The sequence below is a fragment of the Plectropomus leopardus genome, chromosome 19 (genome assembly GCF_026936395.1).
Source record: "Plectropomus leopardus strain MGB_pleo_1.0 chromosome 19, ASM2693639v1, whole genome shotgun sequence".
Taxonomy (NCBI): domain Eukaryota; kingdom Metazoa; phylum Chordata; class Actinopteri; order Perciformes; family Serranidae; genus Plectropomus; species Plectropomus leopardus.
Window position 1 is genome coordinate 7,779,178 of NC_142194.1, and position 18,013 is coordinate 7,797,190.

The 18,013-nt window shown below is 38.9% G+C and overlaps 1 long non-coding RNA gene across 1 annotated transcript in view; it reads right to left on the minus strand.

The window, feature by feature from the left end:
• Positions 1 to 2,250: 2,250 nt before the first annotated feature.
• LOC148186296 (uncharacterized) overlaps positions 2,251 to 18,013 on the minus strand; it is a 36,363-nt gene continuing 20,600 nt past the window's right edge. Inside the window, exon 3 of the long non-coding RNA XR_015775056.1 lies at positions 2,251 to 3,028. This is a non-coding gene — a long non-coding RNA (uncharacterized LOC148186296). The remainder of the gene's footprint in view (positions 3,029 to 18,013) is intronic.

The following is an 18,013-nucleotide window of genomic DNA, read 5'->3' on the forward strand; positions in this document are numbered from 1 at the left end:
AGGCTGGAGACAAGCATTTAATTAGCAGCTGTACTTAACACCATGTCTCAGTTTCCATATTCCACCTAGGGCAGACTACTGACCATAGTTATTTTAGGGACAGCGCTCATGGCTCACAGTCAGGGGAAGGCTTGTGATTAGAAGAGATCCACATCCGCTTTCAGCATATACTTGAGACCAATCTTTGCTCCCAGTGAAGATAATAAGTGGCTCTCTTCCTTATCGCCAAAAAAATGGTCGTCTTATTAGAGTGGGAGAGGCAATTTTCCCTAATAACTCTTCTCCTATTGTTATCTTCACATAATTAATCTTCATTAGCAGAGGGACGAGACCGTGTTTAACCATGGAAGACCAGAACTAGAAGAATTTAAGATCTTCTGTCCTCGAGGCAGCGAGCCTGAGGTCAACGAGTGAACCCCGGCTTTCACTTTGTTCTAATCTCTCAGTCAAATCGTTTCAGAGAGGACACAAAATTACTTTCCAAATGAAAAATGGAAAAACTTTCAGGTTAATTTACGAATACAATTCCATTTTCAGCGTGACTTTTCCCTTAAAATTTCACCCAAATTGAAAGAGAACTCGGTGAATGTCAATTATTTGATTCAAGCAAAACAGTGCAGACTGAAAAGTTTGAGAATGAGTAATGAAGGTTCAGCAAAGAGCAAGTTATAATCCCTTTCTGAATTCTTAAACCACAGACCAGCAATTATCAGGACTCCTTTTCTATTATATATAATATTTTTCACAGCAGTAATTCCCAGTCAGGGGTGCCTGAGCCCCGGGTGGTACGTCTGAAGCTACTTTGGTGTGAATGGAAAAGATAGTGGAGCTCAATTTTTCAAAAAATAAAAATTATAATTTGAACTGTTTTTACATCTAACCATACATTAAGTCAGTTGTAACTAGTGTTGGGTAACATTATCTTTAAAAGAAAATGGTTTAATTACAAGAGTTCTGTCATTAAAAAAAACTTGTAACAGTGTTAACCACTGAGCTCATTGCTATCTTTGTGAGAGAGACCAAAATTTAGAGGAATTCAAGGTTTGGACTGGACTATTTGGCTCTTTTTGGGGCAAAAAAAACCAAATTTCTACCTGCCCACAGCTCCAGGACTTTAAAACAAATCTTTATTGACAATTATTATTAACAAGACCAGTCCTCATGGGCCAACAGACTGTTTTATGTTCCTATTTTACATGTACATCATGAGCTTTAAAGTCATGGCTTGACAATCTGAGTGTACTGTGTGATGACATTAAAAAAATCATGAGCTTTGGATTTACACTGCAGCCAAATTACTTGTAAAATGGGAGTTGGGACTTGAATCCAAAGTAATACTTTTTAAATTTAAGACAAAGTCCTAAAATAAAAACAATCCCCATTCATATACATGTTTAGCACCACTGCAGCTCTTATCTGCATATATTATAACAGGCTTCAAAACGAACATTACAAGACCATTCAGGTCCACTGCGCATAAACAGGAAGCATTGCTCAGGTGATCACCTCATTTGAAGACAGATCTACAGATGGCGAGCAGCAATGGCTACAAGCAAGACAACAACAATAATAATGGTAATAATAATAATAATAATAATAATAATAATAATAATAATAATAATAATAATAATCTCTCTTTGTATAGCATCTTCCATACATAAAATCAGCTCAAGGTGCTTTATATTTTATTATACAGCACGTGGATATCATAACTGGAAATAAGTTGCAGGCAGACCAAGGGGGAAAATAAATAAATAAATAAACATAATAGAGCAAGGTCAGCAACGCCTGTTCATGTCGAAATAACACAGGGTAATCGAGGCACATAGATACACTCAGGCTGAAACAGCGCGTTTTCTCCTGGAAAATGGTCACATGACTTAGGCGTGACCAGTCAGAGAAAGACACATCATGGCTTATAACGCCCAATCAGAAAGCCAACAGGTGTGGCCATGTCAGCGTTTCCAAAGCCCTTAATTTCTGCCCATCCATGGAGAAAATGAAGCACCACAGTTTTTAATATAAAACGCATTGCCAAACCGCTCTGTTTTAGAGCTACTAAAACGCTGCATCAGTCAGTATGCCAGGCTGAGACAAAGCAAAACTCATGTATCTTAAATGTAAAAACAGAGTAATGTGGATGTAGCCTGAACAACATTGAACAATTTCTGATCAGCTTTATTTTTTACAACAAAAAAGATATCTGACTAATCTGAGTTACCCCGAACACACATCCGAACATCATGTGTTGCAAGCCAAAAGTTGAAACCATGTGTAATATAGATCAAACATGTAAAATATAATATAAATGTTGCTAAAGTTGTTAAAAGTAATCAGAACTGTTTGATAGAAATGGCAGTGTAGATAAAGGGGTTCATCTGACAGGGCCGTGGGGGTCCGTCAGACAAAAAAAAGAGCACTGCTGATTCAGAGAAAATAATACAACAGAAACTTTTGGACTTAAGCAAACACATCAAAACGCCAATGAAACACCATTCTCCTGCTGCGATTCCCATCCCCGTTTGCTTCACACACATTGTTTTCCGTGCCTTCATTTTGACATTTCGGCTGCAGTGCATGTGCAATGATTCACCTCAGCTGTAGACAAGCGTGATGCCAGGTGTTTACTCCAGCCTGCAATCAGCTGTCTAGTTTGACACTGAGTCTCCATGATCTTGTCAACGGGCGCACATATTGCACGCTACATCACACACACACACGCATGCACAAACCCCAGACACATGTGCACACACATCATGCAGAGACAGAGCCTACATGGATTGTTAAGCTTTCGGCTTGCATCAGTGGGATAGATCTGTTCGCCATCGAGCCTCGTCATTGCTGTCATCTTAATTTTGGGCTCGGCACATCCCCAAATCGCCCCCCCTCTGCAACCGCACACAACCGCCAATAGCTTCCTCTGCACCGTCTTCATCAGAGTGGAAAATGGATGGGACACCGACCACAGACTGTTCCATTTCTACATGCCTCCCTCTCCCAATCAACACAGCAAACTTCTTATGACTCCCTGGAAAAAAAGAAAAAAAAGACAGCTTTATCTCACTTTTGCAAATGCTAGCCCCTCATTTCATCAAGCTCTCCCCTGTGAAATATATCCCTCCTACTCAAGCCAAAGCCCACAGGGGCCAAAAGCCACTGAAGCCTCTTATTGAAATTGCCATCTTATCAGACAAAATATCGCCAAGACATCGCTTCACAAATAGAGCTGTAATAAGTCTCGGTCAAGTGAGGTGCCTTTTTGTATCACCCCCCTTAGCGTACAATGACGCACTTTTTATATTACTCAGATGTTTGGGAGATAAAATGGCATCGCAGTGGTGGCCGACTCTCTGGGTCGCTGCAGGGAACAGCTGTCAGAAACACACACACACACACACACACACACACACACACACACACACACACACACACACACACACACACAGCTACTACAGTCTGTCATAAATTAGGCCATTATACAGTATATAGGATTGTTTTTTTTATTCTCTGTGGTTGAATAAGGCAGGGCAGATACAAGAACAGAATGGGAAATTAGTCTTGATGGAAAATTAGTGTCCACACAAAGTGGAAAACAAGTCCTGTCAAAAAATGTATCTGATTTCAAAGAAAGCTGAAGGAGGGAGGCTTGATGTTACTCTTTCTTTAAGCCTTTGAACTCTGTAAAAATGGTTCACCAGTACCAACATTTTTATTTTTGCTTGCTGTGAGGTCATTTCTTGGAGTATATTCAGGCACTTTATATCCCTAAAATCAGTATGATCTAAGCTAAGTGGTTATGTTATTCAATAAACTGTAATAAATGATTTAAGTATTGAAAATGTGTAAATAATAATAATGATATACAAAAAAAGACGGATTTTTTAGCATATTTTACAAAATTAAAAAAAATTAAATGTAGAAACATAAACAAAACACCTCTTGGGAATTACTCCGTTTTTGAGACAAGCTCATTTTTATCATTAGGGTGAAAAGATGTTGTGATAGATGTATCATTCATTCCTCAGGTGCCACTCGACGCTACCGTGGGTTTTTGCACTGCGGGTACCGTAGCATACTGACATCATTACGAGCCTACAATGTGATAAAACAGACGACGAAACCTCAGCTTTCTACAGCGACATGAATTATCGCTCTAGCTCAGTGATACTCAACGTAAGGCCTACAGGCCATATCTGGCCCCTAATTGGGTGCTGGGTGGCCCCCACAACCATTTTTTATTTCAGAATGAAAATAAAGTGATTCATACTGGGAATTGGTTTTATACTTTGTACTACACTAGTGCCAGTGGAAACCACCTAAAATGTGGGAAACAACCGAAAATCCTAGAAATGTTTTAAAATCCTGAAAACTTACTAAAATCTTAGAAACGTCCTACAATGCAAGAAACGTCAGAAAATCCTAGAAAATTACTACAATCCTAGGATTGTCTTTAAAAATCCTACAAATGTCCTTTAATCCAAGCGATGTCCTAAAATCCTAGAAACATGTATGGGGCTGCTGCAACTGGCCCCTGGCCTTCTGTCATCTTGCAAAAGTGGCTCCCAAGCAATGCAAGTTGAGTATCTCTGTTCTAGCCATTATGATTTTATATAAGGTCAACGTATACATAATTATGCAAACAATGATCTCTCATGGCCATCCGCGGGGAAATTCCGGTGGAAATTTTGCTTTAATTATGGCGAAATCCTACATTTTCACCACATGTGACTTTAAAGACCCAAGCCTCAACTTTCTGTTGTAAAAAGAATGGACGCTCTAACTATTATTGTTCTTATTTTAGGGTGATATACATATACAGGATTATGGAAACAGTGATCTCCCGAGGCCATTACAAGGAATACTGGCAAATTAATGCAAAATTACAGAACACCTCATTTGCATGGCTCATAAGGTAAGGAAGCATGAGATCATGATCATGATCATGATACGATGACATGGAGGAAAGAATCCTTCCTGCTGCATTCAGGATGAATGCTGAAGTTATTATGGTTCTTATTTTAGATCTATTTATACATTTATATAGTCTTTATTGAATTCCAGTCACTTCTTGAAAAGATATTCTTGACAACTGTGCCAATCAATATCTAAACACATACTTTATGTACTTTGAATCAGCTGCATTAAGATTTTTGCCTCTCCCTTATCTATCATTCTGTCTCTCACCGACACACTCGCAGTTCAACCCCTTAATGCTCTCAGATTCGGGATATGCTCTAATCTCAAACCACTATCTTCAAAAGGCCATATGCCATGCCTCTCTTTTGGGGGCTGCCTAAGATTGCCTCCTGGTAAGCACTTTCTGGGGAGCTCTGCGGGGATTGCTCTGTTTGATCTATGCTACCTGGACTACAATGGAGCTGCAGAGGAGGATCCCCTCTCTCTGATCTCTTCAACGCGCCGCCAGCACACTCCGTCTCCCTGTGGGCCGGGCTGGTGCCTTCTGAGAAATACAACCTATTTCATAGCCGCTCTATTTCAGCTATTTCAATTCCAATAGTTCACTGTCTCTAATCCAATTGGAGCTTTGAGATATCTGTGGCCCCGGCTAAAGCCAAGCAGTGGTTCTCCAGGGGTCAGTTCACTGACGATAAGAAAACCACCCTCATGATGAAATACTGGTTCATGCTTACCTTTCTGCGGCAAATCTAGAAGCTTTATTTTAATGAATCCGTGGTGAAAAGTGAAGCACATAGGACTTTTTGGAGCCAGCTTTGCTTACTAAAAGCAATCACAGCTGAAAATGAGATGATATCAAAGGCCTCAGCCTGAAAAAGGCATATGAGAACTACAGACGGGCGACAACTTAAAGGAAAAAAACACACAAGGTGTCTGAGGTGTTGGATACATCACGCATCATATGCCACCCTAATAGCTTAAAATGCACCTTGGCATTGGTGCACCCAGTAGCTCAGTTGGTAGAGCGGGCGCCCCATGTACATGTCTACACCGCAGCAGCTGCGGGTTTGATTCCGGCCTTGGCCCTTTGCTGCATGTCATCCCCTCTCTCCCCCTTTGACGGTTCACGTTTTTTTTTTAAATATAATTTTCTAGTAAAACCCCCTTTTAAAAAAAACTAATTTTCAGGTCATTTATTGTCACTCTGTTTGTTTTTTTTTTGGTTTGGTTTTTTAACCAATTTCTCGCAATTTGAGAAATTTCTTGCCAAGTTGATCACTGCCTTTTCCCACCTGTTTTTGAAAGAAATCAAACCAATTCACTCAGGGCTCAAAGTGTTAAACGAGTAGCACACTCCTGAACACTGTGCACACAATCTTCCATTTCCTTGCAGTGCTTAGTTAAACACTTGTTATTAGTGTTATTAACTGCAGTGTTCGCCTTGTTAAAAATGAGCTGTTGCATTCCTTCCCCTCTGGGAGTACCTGGGACTTGGATTTAGGATCAGCTCCTGAGCAGTTCAAAAATTAAGTTCAGGAAAGAAGAATTGCAACAAAGTCATAGGCTACGAAAACAGCAACATGTTAAGTTATGGGTCATTAAGTTCCACTAGTAAAGTCCTGGCAACCCTGATCCTAAATCATCCCCAGTTACATTAAAAACTGACATTCCTATGTTGTTTTTCAATCATTTACACTATAGCTCAAGAATGTATTTTCAACATTTAAAAGATTTATATTGAAGACACACTGAATAGAATCAGTTAATACAAGTGTCATTCTGCAAAACCTCAAAAATATTACAAACCACAAATAACTCTTTGCCTTGACTTCCAAACTGAGAGGGCAGCACAAGCACAATTCCTTAAATCCTTGAGATACTCAGAAACAAATTGCGCCAATAAAGTGCAGATTGCATTTAGTGTGACATATGTGAGTTTTAGGGTAGCTTTTAACACCACACTGCAGTGTCTCTTGATTGCTAGTGACACTCCTGAAACCTCTGCTTTCACTGTGGGTCAGTGACACTTGCAATGAATCATAAAGAGTCAAAGCTGGAAAACCAATATAGAGCCCAAGGTTTTAGGCTAACAGGAACTTATGTACACAATCGCAGTCAGCCTTCCAGAGCAAAAACTGTGTTTTTTTGTGCTGTTGTTTTTATCTGACTTAAAGTCTCTTACTGGCTTGATACATGAATGAATTGCAACTTTTCCTTTTTGAGAAAACAAGGAATATTTCAAAATGAGCTCTAAAATATGAAAAAATATGGGTGTTTGGGGTTTCTGAAGGTGTCAAATGTGATAGATACTGGAAAACAGTAAGAGCCTGTTTATACCTAGAAGGAGTCTAGCTCTGTGTTTGCATTTAGTCATTGCCTGTTTTTATTTTATTTTTATTTACCTTTTATTTTACCACGCTGGTCCCACTGCGATTAAGAATCTCTTTTTATAGAAAAACCTGGCCAAGACAGTGAGCAGCGGAAACACAAAGGGAGACAAAATACAATTCACAGGCACTCAAATTTGCTGTACAAGAAAACTACCTATGAGGCACGAGAGAACAGTTTTAAAGCATTGACGCACTATCACCAAAACAACAACCACATCCTGCACCGATGATGTAGTCGTCATTGGGGACACATCAGAAGACATGTGATGAAATGCCCCTGACATCACCTTAGCAAGTCGTTTGAGTTTTTGGATCACAATGCATCTTGGTAGTTGTTTAGCAATGTGTTAAGCGCTGTCCACTTGTGATCTGAAATGTAAACAGGGTTTAACTCCTATTCAGTGACACCTTCTGGGTTTTTGGTCTAACTGGCAGCAACTACATGCAAGCAACAGCCTCATATCCAATCAATAAAAGGACAATAGAGAAACACTGTTGTTTTGATGATTTTACACTGCTGCCAAATGAAGAATCATCAAGAAAAGATAAAAAGAACCAACAAACATCTTACAAAATTAGAGCATTTAAAGTAGGGATACAGCAGATACTGCATTAACTTCTGTAATTAAAAACAAACAAACATAGAAACACTGAACTAATAACAGAGAATGAAAAAAAACAAAGTACTTAAATACAACAAAACAATCTGAATGGATCAGCAGATGCAATGACCCGATAATCATTTACATGCACTGATACGCTGAGTCACATAATTGACACGTAATCGATTAAAACATCCTACGCAGCATATTGAATTTATATTTTTCATATTTTTTGGGAGCAGTATTGGAATATATATACTGTTCGCTATTCACTGCACCACACTCTCGGAGTGCAGAACGTACTCTGGGCACAGAGTGAGCAACAGAGCACCAGACACAGTGATGGTGACATTCAGCTGTTCATGACGCTGGATCTAAAGGTGCTTTCTCTCATTTCTGCAGCAGCTGCAACACTCATGCATTGATCTGATCGGCTCTGACCAGATGGAGCAAAGCTATATGTTTCAACAACTGAGCCCCTCATCAACCTAAAATCAATTTATACCTTTACACTGACCAATAATTAAGTGCCAGTGAGTCTAAATGAAGCAGTTAGAATCAATGATCGAACAACTGCCTACCTCAATAAATCATTCCTTTTTTAGACAATTATTCCACATTTGAGCACGATACTAATCCACCTTTGGACTATAAAACCCATAAGTCTAAAATCTAATCACAACAAACTAATGGCATGTGTATATATGCACTCAGTGCCAAAGGTTTAGGCCCCCACAACTTGTAATACCAAGCAATACATAGCCAAAGTGTACCAGCTCTCCTTCAGCAAGGGCTGCTGCCATAAAATAATCTTTCCTTACAGGACAAACTAGTAAATGAACTTCAAGGACAAACCTGCAGTGCCAGGCCTGTGTTAATATTAAGGTTGCATTAGTGTGCATGTAAGGGTACAAATATTCTGTCTTGGTGAGCAATCTATGATGTGACGTCTTAGCCTGTGTAATAAATACGGTTTCAAACAGGTTATACGGTCATACAGAGTAGTTAACTTGATGGTCAGTGTAATAATAAGGCTGTCTGTTCTGTCTCTTTTTTATACATAGCCGCTCAGTTGCAAATGCCCTTTCTGCATAACAATTAAAATTCAATTACCTGCAGATGCGGAGAAATGACTTTCCTTCTGTAACATACGTTTTGCACATCTATTTCCCCTTTGTCGCTCCTAATGCAATTACAGAAAAGCGTTAATGGGAGTGAAGATTGGAAATGGAGCAGTTTAGGGGGGGCAGTGGAGGGATGAGAAGACAAGAGTCAGAAAACTGATAATTGATATTGATGTCTGCAGTTAAATGATAATGCCACAAGCTCCTCTCGGTGCCTGAGGAAGAGACCTGCCGCTGATGTGACACCATCATGGAATTTAAATTATCTGGGCAAAATTTCTTTCCCCCAGCTTGTTTTGTAATAGTTTTGACATTCATGAATTTGTTTAGGGGGAATTTACAAGCAAAGTGCTTATTTTAAAATTTCAGACCAAGTTTCCAAAGGGCTCTTCAATAAATCACTTGACAACACAGAAGAGCAATCGAGACTGAAATAATGAAAAAGAGAAAAGGGTGCTCGTTTGAATATATTATTCCACAAAAAAGATCTGTGATCTTTTGTAAACAAAGGGAAGAAAAATTGCACAGGTGTCAGGCACATCCTTGAGTTTGACTTCTTTCACATACATGTTGCACGCTGGAAAATAAAAGCCACCATTAACATTTCCAAAACGTCTAATGGGGGAACAAATTTGAGTGGTGAGACAATCTAACAGGTTGTAAACAAGCAAACAGCTTAGCCAGATTACGCAAACAACTTTTTGGAGTTAAAATGAAAAAACAAAATGTTGTAATCATTTCCTTTTGCACGGGAAAACTGTGCAAACAAGAAGTACAAGTACAGTACTCAGAGGTGAACCAAGAAGTCACTGGGTAAACTGTGATGATGTTTGACGTGCAACCAGATGACCGCTCGTGCGTCACCCATCATTATATTGATGTTGCCTCGCTTCTGGTTCTGAGCAATTGCTCTGATGAGTAAAGCGTTATCCTAACAGCTAGAAATGATGGCCAAAAACACAAAAATTGGGCCCAATTTGTAACAGGTAACAGACCAGGATATATCTTTAAGAGCCAGAGCCATCTTCACACTGAGCCAATGGAAAAATTTAATTTTCTTCCACTTTAATTTTTTTAATCAATACAATACTTTTTTATTAAAGTATAGTAGTGTAGCAGTAGCTACTTTATTTAACATTATTGCAGTTCATTCAATAGTTTTGTATTTTAGTAGTTAACATTAGTTTAAAGGACATTTAAAAATGTCAGTGTGTATATGAAGACTTAACACTATGAATGGGGGTTAAGTGCTCTAACATCCTCATAAAAAGACCCCGCCATCTGATACACAGTACAAAGCAAATACATGTCTTGTACATGATGTTTAAATGTGTATATATTGACTTATTGAAGTGGTCCTGGATCCCAGGGCAGTGAAGCATGGAGCTTTATGTTACGAGATTACAACGAGAACTGGGCCTCCATATCTCTGCTCGAGCCTAGAGGGGCTCAATGGTTATCTGGCCTTTTCTCATTAACTGAGAGATGAAAGTGGGAACTCGTCTTCGGTCATGCGTCCCTTAGAGAAAACCTGGACTGGGACATTAATAAAGGGCCTCGAGTCTGAAGGGAATCACTCTGGTCCTATCTCTCACAGCCGAAAAGGAGTCATTTCTCAGAGCGCTCTTCACATAAGCCTCAGCTTCCACTTCTGTCTTCCCCCATTTCCACGAAACCACGTCTCACACCGACCCCTAACTCATACCAGAGCACTGACTCAATAAAACAGAGAGGGGTTAAATCTCTTAAAGCCCTTGAGACTGTTATAATGTGATACATTTTAACACTAAGGCAGTTCTGGCTGGCTGCTTTGTGTTTAACATTATAATATCACATGTGTACAATTGTCCAAAGGCAAGAGAGACTTCTAATAAAGAGAAAACCGTGACCGTGGAAAGGGTAGATATGCAGCATGTGACCAGAATATGTCCCCGTTATTAAAATGAGAATTTACGTCTTAAAATAGGTCATAATTTAGTTCAAAGATAAAAAGAGTAGGAATCAATAGCTGGAAAACATGCAGGCAATGTTGGAATGAACACCACTGGACGACTAATTAGGTTTTAATACATACTTTCCCCTCATGATACAATGTCTTTACCTTAAACTTGGTCTTATTCTCTTAATTGTGTCCATTATGACAATGGGTTTTTTTGTACTCTCCATCTCTGCCAAACAACATAATAAACTCTACAGAGACCTGCAGCCTCACACATGTAAACAAACCTGTGTGCATGGATGAAAGGGCAGCTAGTTCGGCTAGCCTTCAAATTTTCCTGGAAATATATCCCTATAGCAAAGTTTTAAATTATCTATTCATTTAAGTATGTCATTAAAGTCTCCCTACGGACCCACTTTAATGTATACTAATACTTTTATTTAGGACAGCTTTCCCATATAATAGTTTTTAAAAAAACAACTATGAAAAGGGGCTGGAGGCAGATTTACTCTCTCATTGAGAAATTCTGGATCTGGATAACTTTGGCCGCGTTAATGCGTATGGCATACATTTTGGCAAGATTTTGAATTTTTGTTTAATCTTGGAATTTCCAGCTCAGCTCCTACAATAAGTCTAAAATATGCTGTGTAAACAAAATTGTTACATTCATACTGTTGATTGAAAAAATAAATGTGCCAATGAACCCCATTTCAACTGCAATTTTTGATCCCACCGCCATCAAAACATAAAAAACAAAGTATGCGTTGTATCATTCCTGGGCTTTTGCCTTGGAATTTGTAATTGTTTTCCATTTTCCACTAATGACGTAATTTTTTACTATATTTGACAGGGAGAAAATACATGCAATATCCACTAGGTGCATTGTCACAATCAATGTTGCTACAAATCATGGACATATCCCAGACTGTGATAATTAAAAAAATAATAACCTACTTTGCATATTTTTTACAGACTAATTTTGAAAAGCGCACTTTGTGTGCAGAGCGGTATGAGTGTGAGTACACTGCACAAAAAATAAAAGTGTATAAAAATCAATGCTGCTGTTAATCATTGACATACTAGGTTTGATAATCAAAAAAAAAGATCCACTTAGTATGTAGTATATTGAAAATTTTCCCCATTTTTTTCCACATTTAAATACATAGTGGCATCATAACTGAAACCTGACATTTAAAGGTTAAAATTCAGAAAATTAATGAACATTTAATATTTATGATTAGGACTGATGCTGGTTAAAAATCAAATTAATAAAAGTAGGAAATATTTATGTGTAATATTCTTTAAAGCTTGATTTTGAAAAGCATTTCCTGCGCAGAGCGTTACTAGAGTACAATATTAAAGTGGGCCATAAGGGTTAAATTAGGTCAATATTTAATGGACAAAAACAAGGACAATAGGGGCACCTGGCGGATCAGTTGGTAGAGCAGGTGCCCCATGTACAGAGGCTGTGTCCTCGTCACAGCGGCCGCGGGTTCGAGTCCAGCCTTGGCCCTTTGCTGCATGTCATCCCCTCTCTCTCTCTCTCTCTCTCTCTCTCTCTCTCTCTCCCTTTCGTGCTACATCTGTCCTATCTAATAAAGGCAATAAAAGCCCCCCAAAATATCTTTAAAATAAACTCCCAAAGACAACATTACAATAATATTTCCAAATAATACAAAAAAACGATATCAAAAATGTGTTACAAAACGATTAAATCAAATGATTGTGTTCATGCACACTCGTCCTGTATTCTTTTTTTCTATCATGTTTCAACACAGAGCTCCATATGAGCCAATGAAAGTCGACGCAAACGTTGTTCTGGCTTCCTGACAACAAAATAAGCTTGTAAGACTCTTGGCAGTTTAATTAAAGTGGAAGTTAAGGGGTTGCATTTTGGTAAAGTCTAACATACATGTCATTTTTAGTTTTACTTTTGCAGTGGATGTGTGTGGAAAAAAGTTTTATGGGCCAGACACCCTCACATGACCCGCGGCTCCACACAAGACCCCACTTGTCAGAGATACCAGCAAATTTTGGCAAAACTGAATGTTATTTCTCTTTTCTGGAGTATAACACATTTCCTCCATCTGTGCCCTGGTTCAAAAGTCATCCATGCCCGGAGTGCATACCTGGCCACAATACAAGGATAAGACAGAGTTAAAAGATGGCAGCTGAGTTAAAGCTTGGCAGTGTAAACCTTCAAGCCCCTGAAATCTACCGAGATGGATGTCTGGAAATGCTTTACAAAAGCACATCTTATGAATTTTAACAGCTCTCCCTTTCCAATCCATCTGGGCAAGACAAAATAGAGAAACACAATGTTCCGCCTTGGAGGTTTGACAGAGATATCAAAAATAGACTTTGCCAATTGCTTTGTGAATTCAACCAATTAGGCCAAGAGAGCCAGATGAAACTTCCTGACAGCATGACTGATCTGAAATGCTGTTTTAAATTAGGCCTATTCTTTAGACTTTTTGGCTGTCAAGGTGGATATACAGTACTTTCATTTGTCTCAACAATTAGCCAGATCCTGGATGAAAATCATATTCTGGTTCATTTCGGGTGAGGTAATAAATCCACAACTGGAATATATTAGGTCAGACCAAAAGAACGGGTTACACAATGAAGACAGAAATAGGAAATTGAGATTTTACGAGCCGAGACACGGGTGAAATATTACAGTAAAAATGATCCAGATAATGTGGATACAATATTACAAAAATAACTACAGATGAATGCCACATTCTACCTGATTTTTGTGCACCAACTCCCCATCCCCGCTGTTGAAGTTGGTGCCCAGATTGGCTGGCGAACTCATATCATCAAATAACAAGAAGCAATCTTCAAAAATAATGGAGCTTGCAATGAAAGATGGAAGCAAATAAGCCATGAATAAAAATAGATTTACATCATGATTATAATTTGAAATAGAGTTTGTGGTCAATGTAGAGTACAAATATACATTAGAAAAGCATACTCTGTGTACAACACAATAAGCACCCCTGAATGACACCAAAATAATGGCTTCCTAGAGTTCGATAATAGTTTCCGCTGTGGGAGAAAAGTCTGTTCCCTCAAAAAGATGATAAAGTTTAAATGGAGGAAAATCATTTTGAGAACAGCTGCCTGTACTCTCTTGAAAATGTTGCTTGTTTGCTCTCTTTTGTCAGTTTAATGTTAAAGGAGAGCTTCATCATTTCTCAACATTAACTTCATCTATCCAGGTTTGGGGTATAGTGTGACATAAAACATCATATTTTATATAGTGTCTCTAGAGGTTGCGTCAAAATCTGCTGGACATCTGCGACGTGGTGACATCAGTGGTGCTGGTAAGAACTACAAGCTATTTCAGCTTGTGTTTTTTTATCTCCACCTCTGGGTATGCAGCGGGCACGCTCTACATGCATCCAAAACAAATCTTATTTCTTGTCTTGCAAAGCAAACTAGCGTGGTGTCCACCATAAAAATAATATTTATTTCGAGCGCAGAGGATGCTGCAAGGATTTTTTTTTTACAGTGTACTGGCTGACTTAGCAACATACCAAAGAGAGCCTGTATGTGTGTGTTACTGCGCCTGAAACTTGTGCTCTTCACTTGGACAGAGGTGTGCCAGAGACTACAGTTGGACAATTCTGATGACTGGCAGAGCACATAGAAGGCTGTTTTTTGTCAATTTTTTTGTGGAAATTCGACTGGATTTACAAAACAGAAGCAACATTGGTAGACTCGTCATGCAGCACAAAATCGTTTTATCTTGATTATTTTGTTTTAAAACTTGAGGGAAGCCAAAATTGTAACTGAAAACAAAATCAGAGTAATTGCCCTAGTGTGTGTAACATTTCACATTATTTTACATCTTCTGTAGTGTTTACATCTTCTTCTGTTTTATAATGTCAGTTAGCAGTTTTGGAGTTATCAGTAGGCGGCTGGAAACTCATGCGGGACTTTCTTCCAGATTGCGAAGATGAAGTGGAATTCACAACCAGCAGGCTAAGAGCGCAGATGATCACTAAGTGAGTATTTCTGTCATCTAACGCTGTGTTCTGGCCAACAAAATAATAGCCTTTGGCTGTGGTGGTGACACACAGCTTCCAGGCACTCAGGCCACAATAAGGCCCGTTTGTTGTTCATAATGCATTAGTTTTATTAAATTTAGGTTGTTTTTTTACGTGTTCTTGTCAAAAAGGTGAAGTACATTATATCGGACACTTTTACTTTTTGTAAACAAAGCAATGTTTAAGACGCCCACCTCCATATGCTGGAAGGTTAGGGGAGTATTTTGAGGTTGAGCGCTAGGTGTTCTGCAGAAAACAACCAACAATGCAACTCAATCATCAACACAATCAGCAGTGAGTCAGTAGAGAAAGTATCGTCCTTTAAATACCTTTGTATCCACATCTCTGAGCTGAGGATGCAACAAGGAAGACATGCACATCAGCAGTAACACAGAAAGCACAGAAAAGACTGTACTCTTTGCAGACCTTGAAAAAGACAAACAAAACTAAGAAGTTATTGTTGTCTTTTTTACAGATGTGGGATAGAAAGTTTGCTCACCTATGCCATCACTGTCTGGTACAGCAGCTGTACAGCTCAAAAAAAAAAGTCCCCACAAAACATGACCAAAAAAATCACTGAAACACAGCTTCCAAACCTGGAAAACATCTACAGCACTCGCTGTACAAAAAGAACATTAAACATCCTGACAGACATTTCTCACCCTGGACATCTACTGTTTGCACCTCTGCCCTCTTGGAGACGCTACAGAAAAAATAAAAACCCACACAACCGGAATAAGGAACACTTTTAACCCAAGCGCTGTTGTGCAGTTGAATCATTCACCACACGTGTGTGATTGATTGAGAGCCACATCACCTTACCACACTGCCCCCTCTTCATACTGCATTATTTATTATTACCATGCCAATTTAACCATTAGTACCTAAATATATATTGTGCACCACGGAGAGTTTGCAGTTTAACTGTATGCTTGTCCATATGATGACAAATAAAGTTCTCTACACGTAAGCACTGAATCAAGAGCTGTGAAAAAAGAAAAACGCAGACTCTCTGTCAACACAGCACGCACTAAGGAATTTAATGCTTCAGTTGACTGCATTTATCATCAACACTGATTGGATATCTACTCAAAACATAGCGACTTTCACTTTTAGAGTCCTGGACATTGACAGAAAACATATGACTTAATTTAAACATAGTCATTTTTATTCCTCACATTCCCCAGCAAATAAGTTTGAGCTTTTCTTGGGATTTGGCTGTTTGATGAGAAAATGCCAGAAGAAATGAAAGCCCATCTTTCCAAATGACAGCGATTTAGCTCATGGACAGGAGATTGTGGGGGAGCTTTCTCACTTGGGCAATTTGATATAATATCTTCATCTAATAACAGTCATTTCTTCAGTCAGAGCCCTTCCTGGTTCCTAACTGGGTTTTGAATGACTACCTTGTGAATTACCTGCGAGAGTCGTACCACTAATGGCTTTTTAATCACCTTGAAAATCACTATATCCACCACAAAAAAAAAACACTCTCTTTTACTTGTGGAGAAACTTCTAACTTTGCCTTAATGATCCTTCCAAGCACAGTGTGCTATTGTTTTTCTGTTGGTGTGCATTTCTGTTTGGGGAGGCTCATTCTTAATAGCGTCTTTCCTTTGCCAATCTCCAATTTATTCGCCGCTTCTTCCACATCATCTCTGACAAAACGACGAGAAGCCGCTGGAATTAAAAAAAGGGAAGGAGAAACAGAAGGAGACACTGTGATCCCTTTGCTGAATGTAGGGTGAGGTAATCTAAATTGAGTCAAATCCATAAAAAGATGGTATTAGACTTTCATGGTGTAGCATCACTGCAGAGAGTAACTAATAAGGGAATTAATCCTACTGCTACGGCTCACAGGCTTCTCCTGCCTTGTCCTCCTTTTCTAATCTATCATTTCCTCCATTTACAAACAAATACTATGCTCATTCACTCATGTCATTGTGGATATAATGGAGTAAATGCAAAAGCATGAAAATGCCACCAGTTTAGGTGTCAACTCTTGTTAGTGTAAAACTTGTATATCTAAAAGCGCAGCTTGCAGAAGCTTGGCATCGTGTGTGAGGGGGCAGCTGAACGAGAGTCACATTTTGCTCTCAGTATTTGCCAATTCCTCACAACCATTAAAGTGATAGTGCAATGGTTTGGGAAAGGGCCAGAAGCCTCGATCCACAGTGTCATATGAGCACGCTGAAAACATTTACCCGGTTCAATGGTATCCTTTATTACATTCTCAGAAAATAAAAAGAGACTGCTTAGGCGTCAGCTAAAGGCAGCAGCAGGGGAATTTAAAGTGCTGCTTAGAAACATGAATAAACTGGCAGTGCAATATTAGCAGAGCGGGGGAGTTGATGACTGTCAATCCAATTTTAAGGAGCTCAGACAGACTAATGTGAAGATAATGAAAATAACCAAAAAGTAAAGACAGTTTGAAAGAAAATTAAGTCAAATGAGATTTCTTTTAAATGATTAAATGGCTCTAGAATAGAATAACTTTTCTACTGGTAGCACTCACACTACCAACTTTCTCCATTGGTCACAGCAGTACATGATTAGGTCGCATCCTTTTTTTCATTATTATAATTCTGTAAATCATTTATCAGATAGTGAATTAAAAAATTAATTGAAACTTTCACTCTGATGTAGCCACCTCTCTTCATCTGCAGCCAATACTCCGTAGCCTCACTCAATGTCCCGCCTACAGCACTGTCTGATTGGTTACACATCACGAGTAATAGCCTATGAACACAGAAAGCTGCCGCGCTACAGATGGCAAAGACGAACACTGACTGGAACTAATTTAGTGAACAAGAGGAACTGAGCATCGAACATAAGGCAGTGGATAATATAAACAGGGCAATTGGATACTGATTTGGGAGTCAATTAGCATAGCACCTGCCAATATGCATTCAACCCACGTTAGACCCATTTATATTAGTCAGCTGTCACTCTGTGTGTCACTGGTAGTAGAGACTTATAAATGTCA